Genomic DNA, 15,834 nt, shown 5'->3' with positions numbered 1-15,834 from the left:
CATTTTACAGGTATCTCCTTAAGGCTGTGTTAATTTTGTCCTATTAGTTACATTATAAAAGGCAATGCATTTATTTTGAAAGAGTAATAGGGGTACTAGGAGAAAAAGCCACACTGTAAAACAGCAGGTGTGTCTTGAAAAAAAGGAGGGTGTCGTACTTCTTGTTTGTTTAGCACCCGGCTAATGAGGGCACAAAGTTTGTCAATACTGTGTCTTATTGTGATTCACACTGAGTGACTTTATCAAGTATTTTTGTAGTTTTGCTTTGTTGGAGGATAACTGTGTGTTTAAGATAGCAAGGATGCTGTGTTGAGTGTTCGTAGGCTACCGAAATTCAAGCAAGATTAGCACGCCTTGTCTTTGCTACATGCAGTCTGAAGAAGCGTTGCACTGCGAAATTGTGTATTGCAAAGTAGGCTTATATTGAGATGGTTCATGTATGATTTACATTGACTATTTTCATTATATTTTGAAAGTGACTCATCATTTCATTTTAATTTAAATATGCTTACCTGCAGCACCTTATCAGAGATTCTTACTTTGTCATGATGTAGTGGTACTGTGGTGTCATGGTATTGATAGTGGTATGATATGCTTCACTCTAAGCTTAGACTACTAGACTTTCTCCAAACTGTGGTTGAATATTATTAGACTTTTATAGGACTGTTGTGATATACTTTGTCAGGATATTAGAGTATAGAAATGTTGTATTTTCTTCTTCGTTCTTAAGGTGTGTTCATGGCATGTTTTGGAGCTATTATCAATAAAGCATTATGAATCATCAGTTGCCGAGTTAGACCATCATTCAGATGGGATGCTACACTATTGTCTTTGTTTTGAACATAACGCTATAGATAGATAGATATATAGATATTTAGTGTTTGTCCTTTTCATAAAACTTGTGCGCAACTTTGAGGGGTTCCACCTAACCCCCTAACTTGGTCAGTCCTTCCCCAGTGTCTGACTAGAGATTTTGTATTGGGCACAACAGTATTTAAAGCAATTATATGCGCTAAACCTTCTCCTCTATGATCAATACCTACACTGGCAAAAGCATGTTTAAAAAACAATGTTACTTTCACTGCCATTCAGTCATTAAATACTGGTTTCACAATGTGTTGATGTGTAAACGTACAGAGGAAGGCAGGGCCTTTTCTGAGGAAAAACACTGTTGCCACTGAATGAGTTTCAGTTATGATTACAGGTGTTATAGACATCAGTGATATTTACACTCAGAGGCCACTTGATAAGGTGCACATTTACAACCTACCTCTACCCCTATGAAGAGTATAATGTTCCGCTTTAGGTGGCAGTCAAAAATGTGGAAATTCATTTATTATGTTTATCATTGAGCACATTTGAGAACAGTTAATGGTGTAATGTACTGCATCATACTGAGAGGTGTTTCTAATTTCCTTTGTCCTTACAGGTAATATACATGAGAGGACAGAATATTGGAACCACAAAATACATCAGGCATCAGACATAGGCATCATAAAAGAATGCTTTATGGAGAAACACTTGTATTAGACTGCATTAGATTGTACACGTATACCCAGAAAAGTGGCCACTGATGTAGGAAATAATACATGATGAGGTGCTCACAGAAACAGCAAACAGTGACAGTGGAGGAGAAGAACACGACAACATACATGGGCATTTCCTCCACTGAGTCCATTACTTCTAATATATGGACCTCTAAGAGTACATTATCACTTTTATACCATGGTCACTTAGCACAGAAAAGGGTAACTTGTAGTTTATTTTACTTATAATTCACGGTTAAGTTAGTTTCACCAGTAAGAATTTGTCACTTTTAGGGAAGCAGAAGTATTGTTGCGGTCATCTGCAGTTTAACATGTGTTAAACACAGATTAATGACAGTGGACAAGTGTTTTAGCACATTGATCCCCAACCCATGGGCCGCGGCCCACTAGTGGGCCGTGGGACATTTGGTACTGGGCCGCACAGAAAGAAAAATTTATTTCCATTATTTTGTTTTTTCACATTATTTGTTTGATTTATTTTTCGAGTCTTAATGACGTTTTATTTTGAAAAGTGGCCAGATGATCTCTGTTACATCCGTCTCACATGACGACACCATAAGTCACGTGATATATCCTGCTAAATTAAATCCCAAGCTAACAAAATGAACAACAAACAAAGTTCTTTAGAAAAATTTTTTGCAAAGGGGAAACGGTCCAATGAAGGGACGGAAGAGGAACCGACACCTGCTAAAAAAAGGAAAGCTCCGAACAGGCAGTATCAGGAATCCTTTTTATAATATGGATTTATCGCTACTGGCGATTCCTACACACCAAGCCCGCTGTGCGTAATATGCAGTGACCAGCTTTCTAATGAGGCGATGAAGCATTAAAAGTTGGTTTGCCACTTGGAGACCAAGCACCCCACAGTAAGAGACAAGACATACCACAGTTTTTAATGCTGATCTTATCATTTTATTTTGTTTTTATCTGCTACACCTTTAGACTGGGCCATGAAAATATTGTCAGACATTAAACTGGGCCATGGTATAGAAAAGGTTGGGGACTACTGTTTTAGCAGACTAGTGTTCACCCTGCGCATATATACAATTTAAACAACCTTCTATAAGCCAATCAGAAACAAGCATTTTCTGGGTCCAGGCGAATTATAGTTACCCATCCTTCACTTTTTAAGGTAACAAAAGCAAACAATTTAACACTTTGATGTGAAGAATCTCCTCACAAGAAAGTCAGCGATTCAAGCCAAACAAAAAGAAAATGTTTATCTGCCTCATCTTTATCTATTCAGTGGAAGAAGCATTTCAGACAAGAAGGGAGTTGCATGCTGATTTGCCTGAGCCTTTCCACGGCCCGATAGCAGTGCAGTTGCATATCAACAAAGGTAGAGCTGCATACTGCCACATAAAGAGCCATGTGTAAGATTACTGCGAGCAAGGTTTCGACCTCGAGAAGGCATGAAAGTTCGGGAGCGCGAGAGAGACAAAAACAGCCAGAAAGCTGGAGGGGGGAGGAGCAGAGTTTTGGGGGTGATATCTACGCCACAGGAGAGACAAATCCATGGGAATTCAGCTCATTAGCATATGAATCAAATTCCAGCCACAGGAAAAGACAGACACTCAGTTCAGAGCCTGTTGTTAAGAATACAAGCAGTAGATGAGCAAAATCATTGCACATAGAGTGCAAGGGTCAACGTTAACCCACCCATGGTATGGGCTACAAAAGTAGAGCTAAGCATTTCAGAGGCCGGGGTAAAATATCATAAAGATAAAACAACACATATTACTGTGACACTCTGCAGGAATTCAAACGAGCTTGTACAATACTTGTGCAACACGCTCACCACAGGGGTGAAACTCCGAGCATGAAAAGGGCTGCCGCTTCCAGTAATTATGAAAGGAGCCTCTAAGGTAATATTTTCAACTCATGTGGTAATTAAATCACATCTCATGTATCACGACCCTTTCAGCTCTTTAGTTTTCTGATTCAAGTACAGTTGCACACCTTAGTTAGTTAATCAACTAGTTGAATGACTGAAAATCTATCCATGTATGAATCTATTTAATGAACTGTTTCGTCAAAAATGTCATATATCTGCTTGTTCCAGCCTCTAAAATGAGAAGATTTTATCTTTTTTAGACTTCTAATTGACATTTTTCACAATTATCTTACATTCTATGATCAATGCCTTTATAGTACAATATTATAATAGTGTCAATATTCAATACTATATACAGGCTTTCTAGCGAGTCTCAAACTCATTGTTCAGTTGCACAGCCCATAACATGACTGACATCCACCTGATGGTCAGAAACACAACAAATAAATGATTATTAAAACCTGCTGGATGTGTGAATAAGCAGCTGTTTGCCGACAAACTTGTTATATCATCTTAAAAGGTGGTGATTCGTCAATGTCAAGTCCAAATTTCAGGGATTCTGCTTGATTTGAGTAGTACGTCCATTTTATGCTACTTCTCATCTCCATTTCAGTGGGGAATGTTATACTTTTTACTCTTCTTCTTTCATTCAACAGCTATGGTTACTAGTTACTTTGTAGACAAGATTTTACATACAAACCTCAAGTACCCAACCATACATAAAGTAGTAAAAATGAGCTCCTGCTCGACTAGCTGCAGGAATATAATGCTGCTCACACTTAAAGAATATATTTTAGTAATCAAATAATGTATGTATAACAATGTATAAACTATAATCATATGACAAACCTTATATGAGTATTTTTGATCGTTTCAGTACATTTTAATGATGACACTAATTGTACTTAACTAACTTGCTTTACTAAACGAGACATATTCTGAGCCGACTGTTAGTGGTGTGGAGCTGTTGTGGCTCACAGAGCTCATCCCAGCCAACATGTATGAACATGGAAGCCATGAGTCATGGCCAAATTCTTTACTCCTGCCAAGCACAGAAGACCTCTTATCATTATGTTTGCACACACATATGTCTGCTGTACAGTCAGGTTGAGTGTTTATCATGTGACATGCCCTCATTTTGAAGAAGCCCGTCTCTGAGGTTTAAGCCTCTCTGCAGGTTCCAGGACTGAAACAAAACAGAGTTTGCACTGATCCGCTGAGAAATCTGCAGAAGGTGACCACACATGGAGAGGATGTTTACTTCACAGTCGGGCAACTGGGACATGCTGTCACTGTCAACAAGGCAATGTGCATATGTCACAACTTATTTTGGTATTTCTGTATCAAAATGAGCATTTGTCTCAAAAGAGGGGTCTTAACAGTGAGGGCACTGTTCACAAGCAGGAGTCCTGATGAATGCCATGAAGAGCATTTCAAGTGCCAGAAACCATGTTCCTCACTCGCTAGGAGGAATGCAGCCTATTGTCAATTGAACTCGCGCAAAAGCCTCTGAATGTGCAGCACAGGGGGTGGAGGGAGGGAGGCTGAGACCAGCATACATGACCGCCCTCGAAGCCAGATCATCCCGCTCCTCCTGTGCTCGCCGGAGACATTTCAGTTACTCCGAGTCAGGCAGGGGCGCAAAGTCATTTGTGCCCCCTGTGTGAGGTGGTTATTTCACCAAACAGTTGTCGACTGGAGCGGTCATGACCTTTGCTCTTGGTTGTTAGGAACTGCCACAGCTGAGAGGCAGAAAGCCAGACACCATGGTAACAAGACTGCCGGTATCCAAGCTGGAAAGATTTACTGGGAACTTCAGAGACATTTCCACAGGATACAAGCTCAATCCCAGGATGGGCCAAAGTGTGATGCTAACAAATCTGTCCAGACATGACAGACATGCTGACGACACAATCATTTTCTGACAGTAACCCCTCTATTTTAAACCACGGCGTTGACAGCGGGGAGTTCCTGTACTCCGGTAAATATTTCACAAGCATTCCAAACGTGGACTGGCCATCCTCGTAGGAGAGCGATAACTTCTTTCACCAAATACACACCTCACTGCTCAGGCCGTTTAGTTTCTCTTTCAAGGCCATCTTCTGATCAAAGCCAACCAAGCATCATTGAATTATTGATTGAGAAGTGAGGAAGGGATTCCTGCGTGTCCGTTTACGGCACTGAAGCAGGGAGTTACCACACAAACTAAAACTCACAGCAGCAAAGACCATGGGAGCGACGCCTGCCAGTCTTTATCGCACACAGAAATACTCCTTTAGCTGCTCGCTATCCATTGGCTTTGCATTGGGGCTGGTTGAGATGATGGATGACACTGTGGTCTTGAAGACTGGATCTCATACAAAACACTGTCGTTAGGCCAATTTCAGTTTGCGCAAAACATGATTTAAACACTCAAAGATCAATTATGGCACCATGTTCCTGACAGCTGTTATCTTCTCAAGTACACAGACTGTTAAATTTATTCATGTATGCAGTATTCTCAGATTATCTTCTTAAACAGTGCTTAAACAGTTAATCCACATGAATGCTTTCTCCGACTCTATTGATATGTAAAGCATGTGATTATTGTGCTTCTCTAGAAAAGCACACATGATCACATTTTTTTTTTTCAAATTCATTCTTAGCTTCAGGAATATTCGGCAGCCTTTGCCATCTACATCAAAGTGCTCTTTGTGTTTCGCTTCACGCAGACAGTTCCCTGAATTGATTATAGTAATATAAGAAGGATCTGTGTCTCATTCAGAATATGTTCAGTTACACAGAGTTGTTGCTCCTGCTGCAATTTGCAGAGTTTTAAACATGACATAACGTAGCATCTTGCCTGTTTAACAACCTTTAGATTTTACAGGGATGAGAAACTTTTAATTGCTTCATACTAAGCAGCTAACTTCCAGTCTGATGCTATGAGTTGGTGTTAGTCTTTATGGCATAAAATCTTCTAAATTGGTATGCGTGTTCCCTCCCTTCCTATTTTTTCTAATTAAGGGACTCTATAACTGCGTCTGCCTCATAGATAAAGCTCCTACAACCAGATCGATTCCCAGTGCCTCTCAGAATTTGATAGCAACAGATGCCCTCGTTTAACCATCTGAAATCCCTCTGGTAGAGACAGAAAACAAACTTATTTGCTATCTGGACAGTTTATTCCACCGCTAAATTAGATTATTGGGTCATGTTATAGTCGCTCATGCGGCGGCGGCATGTTGATAGCATAATGTTGTTGACTATAAGTGACTTGCATGGAGTTTTACTCTTCCCAGCGCGTCACTGATTAAGTGGCTGAGAAACTCGCCCCCTGCCTGGTAAGGCTCTTACTCTGCACTAGCTGCTCCTAATGGATAACAATGAGCTGCTCAGATGCTGACAGCAGCTAAACATACTCTTTTCTGGCACGCCACATTTGGTAGCATTTCATCCAATGCATTGTACAGTAACAGGATGTTGCATTAATGTGCTACTTACAACATCTCATAATAAAACAGTAATATAATATTTGATTCTCCAAAATGTTATGTTTTGGATGTGTTTTTGTTAGTTTGACACACTTGTAAAGCCGGGGTTTAACCAAGAGCTGCTGCACTAGTAGTAAAACTCCTCCAACAGGCTCCAATTATACAACTACAAAAGTGTTTGAGAGACTATTATGTCTTCTTTTTGTCTGGAAGACAGTGTAGATAGCTGGAGACAGCATGCCTGGCATGTGGCAAAACATGCTCGATATACCTGTCCCAGACTGCTGGTGTGTGCAACTTCTGAAAGAGAAACAGGAAGTGATTTACTGTGACACTTTCCCATTTATGTTCTCTCATTGTTGCCACTGAGGAGCTATTTGCCTTGTAAAGTTTTGATTTCCATTTCACGGTGTCAAAGCATGATGTCATTTCCAGCCTGAATCCACTGTCAGTTCACATTGAAGCTCTCGCTTCATAGAAGTGCACTCAGATGAACCACTCACCGGCTGACATTTAGAATTCATCATCCTTTCTCTGCCTCTAATAAACCAGAAAATGCTGCTGAGCCACAGATTTGGAAGGTTCAATCCATTTTTGTGGAGAACCCTTTCGCCTAAACAACCTGCACGATGCACTATTTCTGAGAGAGGAAAAAATGAAATCTTTTCACTGAAGAAGATGAAGCCAGCAATGTTTGTGCGTTAAAATTATTTGGCAGTTATCTTCATTATGGAATCTCTTTTTTCATCTCTTTTTAATCATTTCAAGCTTCTCAGATATTAGGATTGATGCTTTTCTTTGTCATAAATAACAGGGAACTAAATATTGTTAGGTTTGGGGAAAACTGCGACGGGCATTTTTCAGAGGAAATGAGAAATGACTCTGAGGTAAAATAATTGTTCATAAAATAAAAATCGCTCCCATCTAGATTGATGGGACTGTTAGTTTGATGTTTAATTCCAGATTTAAATATCTGTTCATGTATTTATTACTTTGATATAAATGTTCTGTATTGGCAGATTAATCGGCTATGTTCTTTTTCCTGCCATGAAATATCATCATCATATTGTCCTTTAAGCACCTGCTATCAGTCGAACTCTAGCTTGAACGAATCATCAAAGAAATGATCTGCGAGGGAGAAACGACACGCCCGAATGAACACATAACTGGATGTAATTCAAAGTTTAAATTAAAAGCTGACCTGTTTCTCATGTAACAACTTGTTGTGCTGTAAATTAATTTATTGAAAGTTGGGCCCAAACATCACCACAGGGAGCGAGGATCCCAGGATTCCCCAATTACCACATTTCAGTCAAGTTGGGTCACACAAAGAGGGAGACTCGACCCATTTCGCCACTGAATAGGCCGGCTTCACAGGACCCGGCGTGGCCAACGCTCTGGGCAAATCACCCGCCACCACTCCTCTTCACTCTCTGAGCGAGCAGACAGAGGAACAGACACCGAGAGAAGTGATCGCGCTATAAACCATTTCCATTCACGCAACGAATTCCAACTTCTGAAAGAGGGAGAAAGCGAGAGTGAGAAAGTGAGTTTAACGTGACTGCAGAGCAAAATCACCATCTGAAAATCTGCAACACTGTCAATGAAAATCCTCTAATTAACACTCTAATTAAATGTGCTGTAGGAGATGTACTGATAGAAGCTGCTCAGCATGAGAAATGGGAATAAGACAGAGCGATTGTTATCAGCACCTGTCGGTGAAAAGTGGTACAAAGCCTGAAATGTTGCTGGGAGATGCCTCACGCTCAGACCTCTTTATAAATCACGGTTCACAAATTCCACTCATCTTTGCATCGCTGAGTGACGGGTTAAAATGTGCAATTCACCTGAGTGATTTCGGGTAACTCTCAAGTTCATCCTGGCACCAGGAGCAGCTACATCATGCAGGTTACAGGTAAAAAAGTCAGCTTAAAACAAATGAAAGATAAAACAGAGCTGTGATATGATATTAAATATGCATGGGGGGATGTTTTGCACCTGTTCATGTACTAATGTCAGAATGAAAAGAAAAGCTGTTCACATAAAAACGCCTGATCTCCAGAGGGAGGGAGAAACTACTGAATCTGGCCAGCCAAGACAAAAAAAAACTTGTTCCAGGCTTTTTCTTCCTGGCTCTCTGAGACCCTTCACTGTATGATTTCACACTTTGGCTCCACTAACATGCATGTCTACGGATTTATATTTCACTGTTAGGGAAGACAGCTCACAGGTACAAGTCTTCACCTGATTTAATAAGAAGTTCAACTTGGAGCGTGATGCTTGGACTGGTGTCTGCTGAGGTCCCAGTTTACCACAATATGCCTCCATGACGAAGCTTGTCTTTTACACTGTACTACAGGTACGTGTTCTTGTACTACTCACCCATAAGACGAGCAACCGAAGTGGTGACTTCCAGCTGTCGAGGTCTGGTCTCCAGGAGAAGAGTCCAAAACTTTACAGTGATGTCAACTTTGAGTCGGCGGTGTGAGTGAGTGCTGAGGCGGTGGCAAACATCCCAACTCCTGCAGGAATACTTCGCGACAGCTTCTTCTTCACCTCAGGCGCCCAACGTGAGAAACTATTTGACTGGCGGCCAAAAAACTGCGCCGTCAACAACTGCGAAGCGACTCGAGCCCCCACAAGGTCGTCTCTCTATTTTCGAAGCGCCAGAGGTCAAAGGACACGCGGTGGCTCTGAGGGCGGGACGGCTGCTGTCATACGGGCTGCTATAAGCGGCGGGCAGCCATAGGCTTTGAGTAAAATAAGTGCGTACACAAAACGTGGGGAAATATTTCATCGCGCGTGTGCGTGCGCGCGCGCGGCGGGTGTCAATCAGCGGGGAAGTCGGAGGCGCGAGAGCGGCGCAGTCGGTCTCCCGCTGGTTCACACAGACTCGCGCACAGTGATCAAACACAGGTGAGCCCTCGTGAAAACACTTCTATTATTGTGTTATAGGTGGTTCACAGGACAGTCGCTGTTAATTCATGCACCCACCTGCTCTCCGCTGCATTTGCCTGCTCTTATTTAAAGGTGATGCAGCTGAAGAATAGCTCATAATTCCAATGGACAAGTGCTACTTTACAATAAATCCCTTACTCCCACTTAGCGAGAGTAGGTGAAACCACACGAAGCTGTTTGCACGGGGCGACACACCCATCTGAGCACACTTCAGTCTCCAGAGACTTATCAGCTCTCCAAGCCAACAAACACTATTAACACCAGCCAGGAATGGAAAATGCCTCGTGTGCTTTCACTGTCCCAGAGCTGAAGCACTCTGTCACCTGAAGTGATTGTCTCTGAGGGAATGTGAGGCGAAGGTGTGTGGAGGTATGTGTCCCTTTGCACATAAACACAAAGGGATTTGCGGTGTGTTCAGGTGTGTTTCATGTCATCATACTAATCCAGACCGTTTGAGCACATCAGCAGCTTTTCTTATCTGTACGCTGAACTAAGATTCATCCACAGAGGAGTCCTACGGGCACACTGTCTTGGGACATTTGGACATAAGAGTCATCCTCAAACAATTACTACAATCAATCAATCACTTAACACATTTTTAAAGATCACTGGTTGTAGCTTCTCGTGTGTGAATACTTACTGGATGTTGTCTTCAACATTAGTAAACTGAGTAAGTTTTGTACTGTTTGTTGGACAGAACAAGCTGTTTGAATATATCAAATTGGACTTTAGCAAACTGCGATTGGCCTCTTTGCGCTGTTTTCTGCTATTTTATAGACCAATAATCCCTAATGAAAATCAGCGTTTACTGCAGGTCCATCTCAGACAGATTTGCCACTAGAATAAGAATTATGAAGAAAGTACCCGCAGATTTCTAATCTTATTTGCACAATGTGCCAACCGTACTGATGTTGAACCAGTGTTTTGGTTTCCTCTTGTATAACAGTTAGTGCACAGTGCTGCACGTCAGACGAATTCAAGGCCTCAAAGCAAACTCATTCAGCAACGATTAAACATGTTCCGTCCTGATTTGGGTTCAGACACAATACCTTTATCATGGACTAACTGACTTAGCAGGCTAACATTTAATTCTGTGTAGGCTACAGTATGTCTTTGTTGATACCCGCTGTGTAATCAGAGGATCAAATCACATAGCGAAAGGTGCTCTCCCTCCTCTACAAACTCATGTGCAAAAACACACTTTATTATTTCTAAATTTGAGATTTTAATTTCGCAACATACATTGGCAGTCAAGGTTAAGCCTTTAAACATGTCCTTTTGGGGAGGCCCTGAAATGTACTGGTGCTTTGTGGAGAGCACAGCTGCTATAAAACATCCATACAACAATACCATCTAGTGTGTCACATTAATGGTACTCAAATCTGAGATACGAGCCAATCAAAGAATGCAAGTATTTTCATTTTACAGCACAAGCCTTCAGAGGTTTTTACTGGGATATGACTCTTTCTTTATGTTTTACTCTTACTCTTAAGTTTTGCTGTGACTTTGGGGTTTTTCATGGATTGCAAGAACACTAAAACTTCCACCAGCAGGTATAGACCATAAAAAAAGCACTTCGCTGTCAAGTTGTCCATGCCATGCTCCACTCCCACAAGGTCCAAACTTAATTGTAAGGCTTTTGAGAAGAATCTTACATTCCAATTACCACTCGATCCTGCAGTGAACGCTGTGTCCTGAACCCTGACATTACCCTCCATAGAGAGAGACAGACACCAGCACAACTTGGACTCCTCACATTTCCACCCGTTATAAGGCCATTGTGCTGCGCTGACCTGTAAACTTGACCTCGGGTTGTGCTTCTCTGTCTCACTGCTGATAAGTGAGATCTGTAGATTCCTCTCCAGGTTTGTGTCTCAATATGAAACTCTTTATTCAAGTGTTGAGTCTCACTCATCATTGCAATTCACTTAAATCAATACATACAGCTCCAGTGCTGCCTCACACTGACCCCTGCTATGTGTTTTTGAGCTACAGAGAGAGAAAACCTACAAAGTGTATTCCACAGAGGAGGGAGTGTAGTGTAGAAAATGTAGTTGCCATAGTAATGGATGTATGTTTTATTGGTGGCCAGTCTCTCCTCCTGTGGTATAACAATGCCCCCTAGTGACTCCTCAGATCAGCCTCGTACAGCTCGCTGTGCGAGCCAGCACAATGCGGAGATAGACATTTCCCCAGCCTTACTCCAGCACGCTCTGAAAGGCTGAAATAATTCAACCAAGCTTTCATTTTAGTGTTTATTTGGCTTATTCAAACATCACTTGTTGAAGTCATTTGTTTTTGAGATGCGTGGGAAATGTCTTTGTGAATAAGCCAAATTAGTCCATTTAAAAGGTCATATTTATGTGCAATTTCAAGTTACAGAGGATGATATACGTGCAGTATCTACACCACAGTGTCAGTCTCACGCAGCAGATGGACAGTGCTGTCTTTTCTCAGGTGCATTCGAGCATCAAACCTACACCATAACTGCCTCTCGCAGTGTTATGTTCTTGGCTGAATGTGGAAGATCTGTGTGGATTTTTCAGCTGGTTAGGGAAGAAATATTCTTCTGGCGTCTCTACTGCTGGGTCTGCCGTGGACATATTTTATTTATTGGTGTTAAACACTAGAGGAAGCTTCTAAGTACATTTCCCTGTGGTCTCCATACTGCTGTCTGTGTAGTTATTTCAGCAATCCAGGTAGAGATTTGACCTGAAATAAAATGTTCTATCAAATCACCAAATCCACTGACCTTGCAGTTAAGGAAAACAGTACTCAGTTCATCCAAAGTCTTCATCATGGTCTTGGATGTTGCGAGTGGCTGTCAAAATTTCTAAAGGACTGGGGCTCCCTGGTGGTTTAGTGGTCTAATGCACAGTGCATACCATATAACCAAAGTCTGGTGAAAACAGGTGAACTTCAGTGACCATCAATCCACAATTTGTTGCCTTTGCTACGGAAAACATTTTTGCTCTTTATTTGAAATTTTATTTGTCGTCCCTAAATTGACCTTCAGATAAAGACGGACATCTTTTTTCACACTTAGAGATAAGAGACACATTTGCGGGCAGTACTTTCAAAAAGCATTTTTAAGTTTTGGAAGGTTATTTTGATGTTGGCTGCCTATTTCAAAATGGCAGATTCAGTCTTGTCATATCAAATACTTATATTGGTGTAAGAGAGATGTCATAAAGTGTGTGTTAGATTGGATTGATGTGGGATCCTCTAGGCAACAGGTATGAAATGCCAACTCAGTGCACTTGGTAAAAGATTTGGTTCAGATTAAATTTGAATTATAGACAATAAGATTTACATTTAAGTTTCTTCTTCATTTCCAAGGCATCTGCACTGTCGAGTGCTTTGGACTGACAGTCCTTTCACCATTGCAAGGCTATCATTCAGACTGTGAATATTAGCAGTGCTTCAAGGATTACTCACAGTACAAGGATGGACTGCTGCTCACTGTATGAAATTATCCAATTCTGGGCTTCTTAATATTGAGGCTCCGCAGGTGGGCACGTTGACCTGAAGATGTCAGGGATCTTTCCCTGCACCTATTCCCTTCAGAACAATTTTCAATATCTGCCTGGCACGCAGAATACAGGTGTCCCACCTTACCTTTAAGTGCCGTGTTCATAAAAGAGTGCCAGAATGGAAGAAAGAGGTGTGGAAAGAAAGTAGGTGACGCAGTGCTCAGCAATGCTCTGTCGGAGCAGGAATGCTTCAGAGAATGCGTCTAGTATCGCCGCGTGCATTTTTTAACTACCAGTCGTATTGTGTACACCACAGTGGGAACATCAGGCACCTAGTGCAAAATTTCAGCTGCACTGGCGATGAAAACGATCTCATAGTTGCTGCCCAACAAGATAACAGCATTGCGATGGGCGCTAAATGGAGACGGACTGGGAATAAATGTTGACTGATAAGTGCAATCAAAGCCAGCTGCCTCCATTTATTGACTGAAGACCCAGGAGTGTGTGTGTGTGCGTGTGTGTGTGTCTGTGTGAATGTGTAATATCAGTGTTGCAGTGGAATACGAGGAGTTACATCATCACCACTTAACAGTGTTACAGGAGGCTCGCTAGACTATTGGTGCCCAAGGGAAGAATTGAAATTGAAATGTTAAATGACTTTAATACACGTGCACATTGGGACTATGTGACTAACGGTTGCATTTATGCTTTGTTGCCTCGGATGTATATGCATCTGTGCGTGCGAGATACAGGGAGAGAGCAAGCATGGGTGCGAATGTGTGTTTTTATGTGCCTCACCTTATACAGTGCTGGAAAATATGTGTATGTTATTAGCTGCCATGCAAATGGGAACAGGTTGATATAAGGCTGCAGAATTGTGTGTGGCTCAAACAAACGCTTTTGTTTGTCTGGTACATGAAGCCTTTTCCTACTGAATCGTTTCAGCATCACAGCTTTTGAAAAGGTGCATTATCAGCTGACAGGAATAACTAAATATCCCAAATAACAGACCGCTGTCATCATGGGGTTGTATGCTATTTATTTACCCCACTGTACAATGAAAGCTGCGAAAGAAAATAATTTATTATTTGTTATCTATAAAAGACATGACAAAAGCCGAGATGTTGATGAAGAGCACTGGGATTAGTACAAACACATTCAGAGTGATGATGTATGTATAATGAATCTCACTGAGCATGGGAAATCACATCACTTTGGTGTAGTTTAGATGACTTTTCTTTCGTTCACAGCAGCATTTAATTGTGATGAAACAAGTGCAGCGCTAAATGAAGACCGTGCATCATAATAACAAAAAGGCACAACCACAGTTAGTTTCTTTGCAGTGCACCAACACGGTTTTATCTTCATACACGTGTGATATAGATTTCCTGTTTCATGTACACTCATAAGTCAGCATTTTGACTATTAAGGGATCCTTTATGTTAATCAAGATGTTTGAATAATTCATGTCTTTGACACCCTGAATGCTAAACTAGGCAAAGGCATTAGGAAACAGATGTGCTCACCCTTAACCAGCTAATGATCACCCATGAAAAGTGGAGAGCCAAGCAGATCCACCACTGTCATGGTGGCCATAATGAGAAAACATCGCCTTTTCACACTATTTCTGCATCATTTGTCACCAAAAAACGCGCAAGTTAACGCTTGAGAACTGCAGCGTCGTCGCTCGTTACCAGCTGTTTGGGCTTGATTGTGTTTCTGCATTTTGTCGAGTGTGCTGATGAGACTGTTTTGTGTACTGCATGTTGATGTGTCTAATTGCAACTAAAGCACATCTTTAGAAATCAACCAAGATCATTTTTGTTTTCAAACACAAGCTAATATGCTTGTAGCTTTTAATGTATGCTAAGCACAGGGGATTGTTCTGTCATTGACAAGTAGAGAGTGAAAACATTCATTAGGAAGAGACTATTGAAAATCCATACAGCGGTCTGCACCTTGGATCTATATGTATCTAAATCCCATTCACCTAGGATGGATCTTTTCATTGAACACTTCAGAATGGAGGGAACCCTCTCTGGAGGGGAAGGGTATGGGAATGAAGCCACTTGGGCGATATGCCCATTGTTTGTTCCATTCTGCTGCATGGTTCACTTACATATAAGCCTCGAATGCTCTCAAAATGAGAGTAAACACTATTCCCAACAGCTTCATTTTCTCATTAAGGAGGTAAACATTTCATTTAAGGTAACGCACCACTGGGACAGGCCGCTCTTATTGGGTTAAGTTTGGTGAAGCTGTAGAATTTTCACTCAATAACATTATTTTCCGCCAATAACAGATTATATTTCTTTTCGCATTGATGGGTTGTTATTTTATTATTTATTTACTAAGGCCCTGAGTTTCATTTAAATAACCACTGGCCTTGTATGCATCTGCAAATACTAATTAATATGCATGTAAATTGATATGGAACAACACATATTAATTCATCCATTTGCTGAGTTCGCTTGTTCTGATTCAGTAAATATTAACAATGGCGTCTTTCTTTAAGTCCATATCACCACTCCGGAAATATTAAAGAGAGC

At 41.2% G+C, this 15,834-nt stretch overlaps 1 protein-coding gene across 3 annotated transcripts in view; it reads right to left on the bottom strand.

Annotated features, from left to right (window-relative positions):
* Positions 1-9,711, bottom strand: part of LOC121612526 (neural cell adhesion molecule L1-like protein) — a 55,048-nt gene extending 45,337 nt beyond the window's left edge. For all 3 annotated transcript variants that reach the window (XM_041945466.1, XM_041945470.1, XM_041945469.1), the window contains exon 1: positions 9,237-9,711. The gene's annotated coding sequence lies outside the window, so the exon portion shown is untranslated. The remainder of the gene's footprint in view (positions 1-9,236) is intronic.
* Between the last annotated feature and the right edge of the window lie 6,123 nt (positions 9,712-15,834).

The sequence above is a fragment of the Chelmon rostratus genome, chromosome 10 (genome assembly GCF_017976325.1).
Source record: "Chelmon rostratus isolate fCheRos1 chromosome 10, fCheRos1.pri, whole genome shotgun sequence".
NCBI lineage: Eukaryota > Metazoa > Chordata > Actinopteri > Chaetodontiformes > Chaetodontidae > Chelmon > Chelmon rostratus.
Note: the sequence above shows the minus strand (reverse complement) of the source record. Positions and strands in the feature narration are given on the sequence as shown.